This window comes from Trachypithecus francoisi, unplaced genomic scaffold (assembly GCF_009764315.1).
Source record: "Trachypithecus francoisi isolate TF-2019V2 unplaced genomic scaffold, Tfra_2.0 Lachesis_group20, whole genome shotgun sequence".
NCBI classification, from domain to species: domain Eukaryota; kingdom Metazoa; phylum Chordata; class Mammalia; order Primates; family Cercopithecidae; genus Trachypithecus; species Trachypithecus francoisi.
Window position 1 is genome coordinate 38732767 of NW_022681466.1, and position 7223 is coordinate 38739989.

A 7223-nucleotide genomic window follows, 5' to 3' on the forward strand; every position below is an offset into this window, starting at 1 on the left:
ACGACTGCATAGTATTCCATGGTGTATATGTACCACATTTTCTTTATCCAGTCTATCATTGATGGACATTTGGGTTGATTCCATGTCTTTGCTATTGTCACACAGATCTTTGTGTCATGGATAGTATGATTGTTGACTAGGATTAGTAACTTTCTTTTTTTTGTCCATCTGACAAAGTCAGCAAATCTTGTTAATTTATCCAGGTTGGCACTATACTGACCGTGTACCTATACTCTTCCGGGAATTCTTCATTTTGTTCTTTGTTGGAGGCTGGTCATGGTTCCCTTTGAGAAGCTCATGAAAACAATGGGCTTTCTCCCCAGGAAATAAGCCCAAGCAAACTTACACACACAGGCTTTTTCATCCCATTTCAAGGGGGTCACAGACCCTGAAGCCCACTCATCTATGGACTCCAAGTTTAGAACACCTTATCAAACGATTCCTGATCATCCATGCTAGTGGGTACTAACGGGTACTAGGTAACAGGGATGCAGACACAAATAAGCCATGACCTCAAACTTAAAAGTTCACAGTCTGGGCCTGGCACAGTGGCTCACACCTGTAATCCCAGCACTTTGGGAGGCCGAAGCAGGCAGATCACGAGGTCAGGAGTTTGAGACCAGCCTGGCCAATATGGTGAAACCCCCTCTCTACGAAAAATACAAAAATTAGCCGGATGTGGTGGTGCACGCCTGTAGTCCCAGCTACTCTGGAGGCTGAGGCAGAAGAATCACTTGAACCAGGGAGGCGAAAGTTGCTGTGAGCTGACATCGGGCCACTGCACTCCAGCCTGGGTGATAGAACAAGACTCAATCTCAAAAAAAAAAAAGTTCACAGTCTGAAGGGACCAGCAATAACATGAGTTCTTTCAATAGAAAGGCCAAATTATGGGGATGGGGTTGGGGGGTACATTGAAAGGCCATCTAACTCAGGCATAGGTGATCAGAAAAAGCCAGCCAAAAAAGGTGTCTGGGACATGATGGTACCCAGTTAGTCCTGCCTGGTATTTCAGGTAGAGGAACTGATGGGTAAGAGAGCATGGATTTCTAAGGAAAATATTTTTCGAGATGGCCTAAGGATAAGATGGGAGATGGTGTGAGGCTGGAGGAATAATCAATGGTCTGTGGTAGCGGGGAGGGGCAGATAGTAAATGCTTTAGATGTTGTAAGCCATCTGGTCAATGTGGCAACTTCTCAGTTTGGTTATTGTAGCACAAAAGTGGCCATAGGCAATATGTAAATGAATGGGCATGGGTGTCTTCCAATAAAAATTTATGAACACTGAATGTGAAATTGATATAATTATCCTAATTAATAGACTTTTTGTTTTAGCAATTTTAGGTTTGCAAAATAATTGCAGAAAGTACAGAGAGTTCCCAGATACCACCTCATCATCCCTCCATACGTGGTTTTCCCTTGTATTGACATCTTGCATTCGTGTGGTACATTTGTTATACTTGAAGAGCCAATATTGATACTTGTGTGTGTGTGAAACAGGATCTGGCTCTGTTACCTAGGCTGGAGTGCAGTGGCACAATCTCAATCTCAGCTCACTGCAACCTCCCATCTCCCAGGCTCAAGCCAGTCTCCTATCCCAGCTTCCCAAGTAGCTGAGACTACAGGCACACGCCACCACACGCAGCCAATTTTTGTATTTTTTGTAGAGACCAGGTCTCACTATGTTGCCCAGGCTGGTCTCAAACTCCTGAGCTCAAGCAATCCATCCACCTGGGCCTCCCAAAGTGCTAGGATGACAAGCGTGAGCCACCTCACCTGGCCTGATACATTATTATTAACTGAAGTCCATAGTTTACATTAGAGTTCACTCTTTCTGTTGTATATTCTATGAATTTTGATAAATGTGTAATTACATTTACATCTACCATTATAGCATCCTGTAGAAGAGATTCACTGCCATGAATATCCCCTGTGGTCCACTGTTTATCCCTCTCTCCTTCCCTTAAGGCCCTGGTAACCACTGATTTTCATTTTATTTTATTATCTACATATATATTTTTTGAGACAGAGTCTGGCTTTGCCACCCAAGCCGGAGTGCAGTGGCACAATCTTGCCTCACTGCAACCTTCAAGCTCAAGCCATCCTCCCACCTCAGCCTCCCAAGTAGCTGGGACTACAGGTGCACACCACCATGCCCAGCTAGTTTTTGTATTTTGAGCGGTAGAAACAGGGTTTTGTCATGTCGCCCAGGCTAGTCTCAAACTTCTGGGCTCAAGAAAGCCTGCCTTGGCCTCCCAAATTACTGGGATTACAGGTGAGAGCCACCATGCCTGTCCAACCACTGATTTTCTATACTGTCTCCCTATGCTTTTCTCTCTATTTTTTATGTTTGTGGGTACATAGTAGGTGTATATATTTATGGGGTATATGGGATATTTTGATGCAGACATACAATGGGTAATAATCACATTAGGGTAACTAGAGTATCCATCACCTCAAAGCATTTATCCTTTACATTACAAACAATCCAATTATACTCTTTTAATTATTTTTAAATGTACAATTAAATTATTTTTTACTATTGTGCTATCAAATACTAGGTCTTACTCATCCTTTCTAACTACTTTTTACCCATTAACCATCCTTACATCCCCTCCACCACTACCCTTCCCAGCCTCTGGTAACCATCCTTCTGCTGTCTATCTCCATCAATCCGATTGTTCTAATGTTTAGCTCCCACAAGTAAGTGAGAACATGTGAAGTTCGTCTTTCTGTGCTTGGCCTACTTCACTTAACAAAATGACCTCCAGTTGTTTCCATGTTGTTGCAGACGACAGCATCTCATTCTTTTTTATGGCTAAAGAGTACTCCATTGTGTATTTGTACCACATGTCTTTTTTTGAGGCAGAACCTCACTGTGTCACCCAGGCTGGAGTGCAGTGGCGCAATCTCAGCTCACTGCAACCTCCACCTCCTGGGTTCAAGTGATTCTCATGTCTCAGCCTCCCGAGTAGCTGAGATTACAGGTGTACACCACCATGCCCAGCTAAATGTGTGTGTGTGTGTGTGTGTGTGTGTGTGTGTATTTTTAGTAGAGACGGGGTTTCATCATGTTGGTCTGGCTGGTCTCAAACTCCTGACCTCAAATGATCTGCCTGCCTTGGCCTCCCAAAGTGCTGGGATTACAGGTGTGAGCCACCATGCCCAGTCTTATACCACATTTCTGTATCCATTCAACTATTGGCAGACATTTGGGTTGCTTCCAAATCGTGGCTATTGTGAATAGTGCTACAATAAATATGGGAGTGCAGATATCTCTTCGATACACTGATTTCCTTTCTTTGGGGTATATACCTAGCAGTGGAATTGCTGGATAATATGGTAGCTTTATTATTAGGTTTTTGAGGAACCTCCAAACTGTTCTTCATAACGGTTGTACTAATTTACATTCCCAACAACAGAGTACAAAAGTTCCCTTTTCTCCACATGCTTGCCAGCATTTGTTATTGCCTGTCTTTTGGATAAAAGTCATTTTAACTGGGGTGAGATGCTACCTCATTGGAGTTTTGATTTGCATTTCTCTGATGATCAGTGATGTTGAACATCTTGTCATATGCCTGTTTGCCATTTGTATGTCTTCTTTTGAGAAATGTCTATTCAGATCTTTTGCCCATATTTAAATTGGATTATTAGATTTTTTTCTGTATAGTTGTTCGAGCTCCTTATATATTCTGTCTCCATATGTTTGCTTTTTGCAGAATGCCATATAGTTGGAAGCATACACTATGTAGCCTTTGTAGACTGGCTGCTTCACTTAGTAACATGCAATTAAGATTCCTCCATGTCTTTTTGTGATTGGATAGCTCATTTCTTTTTATTACTGAATAATATTCCACTGTATAGATGTACCACAGTTTGGTTATTCATATTTACTAAAGGACATCTTGTTTGCTTCCAAGTGTTGGCAACTATGAATAAAGCTGCCATAAATATCCATGTGCAACTTCTCTGAGTAAATAGCAAGAAGTTCAATTTCTGGATCACATGGTAAAAGAACCTTTTGCTTTGTAAAAAAAAAAAAAAAAAAATGGTCAAACTAGATTCTAAAGTAGCTGTACCATCTTTCATTCCCACCAGTAATGAATGAGGGCTCCTGTAGCTCTTCATCCTTACCATCATTTGTCAGTGCTTTGGATTGTAGGCATCCTGTTGAATGTGTAGTGGTTCCTCCTTGTTTTAATTTACAATCCCCTAATGGCATATGCTGGTAAGCATCTTTTTATGTGCTTATTTGCCATCTGTGAGTCTTCTCTGAGATGGTGTCTGTTTAGGTCTTTGGGCCATTTCTTTTTTAATCCAAAATGATTTTATGTTTCCCTTTCCCAAAGCTTGTGAGCATGAACGCTTCTGACTCTACCCAATAAAGTATACATTTTGGTACAATACATTATTAGACTAACTTGTATGATCAAGTCCAGCTCAATTATCGTAAATCATAGAAGTTAAGAATTTACTCTGAGAATCTGTTGCTAATATAGATGATGGATTTCCAATTTTTTCTTAGCTAAGAATTTACTTAACTTTAGCTCAGAACCAGATTCAAAATTTTTTTTCCCACTGAGACGAAGTTTCGCTCTTGTTGCCCAGGCAGGAGTGCAATGGTGCAATCTCAGCTCACTGCAACCTCTACCTCCCAGATTCAAGCGATTCTCCTGCCTCAGCCTCCAGAGCAACTGCAATTTCAGACGTCTGCCACCACACTCGGCTAATCTTTGTATTTTTAGTAGAGACGGGGTTTCACTATGTTGGTCAGGCTGGTCTTGAACTCCTGACCACAGGTGATCCACTCACCTCAACCTCCCAAAGTGCTGGGATTACAGACGTGAGCCACTGCACCCGGCCCCATTTTAGCCATTTTTTAATTGAGTTGTTTGTTTTCTTGCTGAGCTTAAGAGTTCTTTGTATATTTTGGATAAGGTCCATATAATTTTCATGTGACACATTCTTTGATTTTTTTTCAATAATTTAAAAATGTAAAAACTATTATTAGCTTTCATGCTGCATGAAAACAGGTGACTCAACCCATGAGCCATAGTTTACCAACCCCTGCCTTAGAAGTTTAAATTTTCTTATAGCCATGGTGGTTCACTGAATGGTCTCATGCAGGGAGGAGATGTGACCAAATATACATTTTATCATTTGGATTCTAATGAAGCAAGGACAGGAGTAGGGACTGCGAGGGCTCTCTGGAGCCTGGAGCCTGAACACTTCTCAGGAGTCTGTTGCAATGATCCAAGTAAGGGATGGCGATAGCTAAAAGTAAAAGATTTTGATGCAGGTGAATGAAGCTGGGCAGATTTGAGAGATATTAAGAAAATAAGAGTGAGAGAACCTAGGAATTAATGTGAAGGATAAGGAGGAGACAGGAAGGACTCAAAGATGATACCTAGATTGCTAACTCAGACAATGAATAGATTCTCTGATTCTATTCACTGAATCAGAGAACACAGGAGAAGAAGCAGGGTTCCATTTGGAATGTGTTCAGTTTGAAGGGCTGTTGAACATCCACAAAGAGCCATCTAGTTGCTCCCTTGCTGGCTGGAAATTTAAGAGAATTGAGGTCTGGGCATGGTGGCTCATGCTTGTAATCCCAGCACTTTGGGAAGCTGAGGAGGGAGGATAACTTGAGGCTAGGAGTTTGAGACCAGCCTGGGCAAGATAGTGAGATGACCCTCTCTACAAAAAATTTAAAAATTAGCCAGGCATGGTTATGCACACCTGTAGTCTTAGCTACATGGGAGGCTGAGGTGGGAGGATGGCTTGAGCCCAGGAGTTGAAGGCTGCAGTGCGCCAAGACTGCACTCCAGCCTGGGCAACACAGGAAGACCATGTCTCAAAGAGAGAGAGAGAGAGAGAGAGAGAGAGAGAGAGGAGAGAGAGAGAATGCTGAGGGTTTTGAAATCATCAACTTATTGATTACAAAGCCATAGGAGTGAATGCAACCCCTTCTGGGACAGGCTATTGAGAGAGAAGTGGGAAGAAGAAAGGCAGCTGAACATAGAACCATAAGTAAGGTTAACAGTGAGAGGTTAAAGGGAGGAAGGGAGCCCAGAAGGAACATTTAGACAGCAGGTGGCAAACCTGGAGAGGAAGGAGGTCACGGAAGCCGAGGGAAGCAAGTGTTCTGAGAAGCAGACAGATGCTGCAGAGAGTCAGAGTGAGAAATGAAGAGTCAGGGCAAATTCACAGCTCAGGCAGGATACTGGAAACCAAGATGACACTTCTGATCCACCGTCGAGGAGGAGTATGCTCCGAGCTCTCTCCACCTGGACCTATGTGCATTGACCAACCAGTAAGAAATGAGAGAATAAATAATCAAGAAGCTGTCATGCTGCTAAATGTTCATTTGGAACTTGTATCAAAAGGCACAGGGAAAATATACAGAATGTGAAGACTGTGTTGTTTCCATTAACTGCTTTTCCACTCCCATCTCAGGGAACGAATCCTCAATAGTGTCCTTACCTGAGCACTTTCACAGTGTATATATTTGTCCATTTTCATGCTGCTGATAAAGTCATACCTGACGCCAGGCGCAGTGGCTCACACCTGTAATCTCAGCACTGTGGGAGGCCGAGGAGGGTGGATAACCTGAGGTCAGGAGTTCAAGACCAGCCTAACCAACATGGTAAAATCCCATCTCTACTAAAAATATTTTAAAAATTAGCCGGGCATGGTGGTGGGCACCTGTAATCCCAGCTACTCAGGAGGCTGAGGCAGGAGAATCGCTTGAACCCGGGAGGTGTACATTGCAGTGAGCCAAAATCGCGCCTTTGCACTCCAGCCTGGGCAACAAGAGCAAAACCCCATCACAAAAAAAAAAAAAAAAAATGACATACTGATGTACAAAGGAAAAGAAGTTTGATGGACTTACAGCTCCATGTGGCTGGGAGGCCTCACAATCATGGCAGAAGGCAAAAGGCATGTCTTATATGGAGGCAGACAAGAGAGAAAATGAGAACAAAGCAAAAGGGGGTTCCCCTTATAAAACCATCAGATCTCATGAGACTTATTCACTACCTGAAGAATAGTATGCAGGAAACCACCCCCATGATTCAATTATCTCCCACCTGGTCCCTCCCACATACGTGGGAATTATGGGAGCTACAATTCAAGATGAGATTTGGGTGGAGACATAGCCAAACCATCTCAGTGTGATTTTGAGAACTGTTTCCAATTGATACAGCCCCCAAGCCTTGTTCTTATACC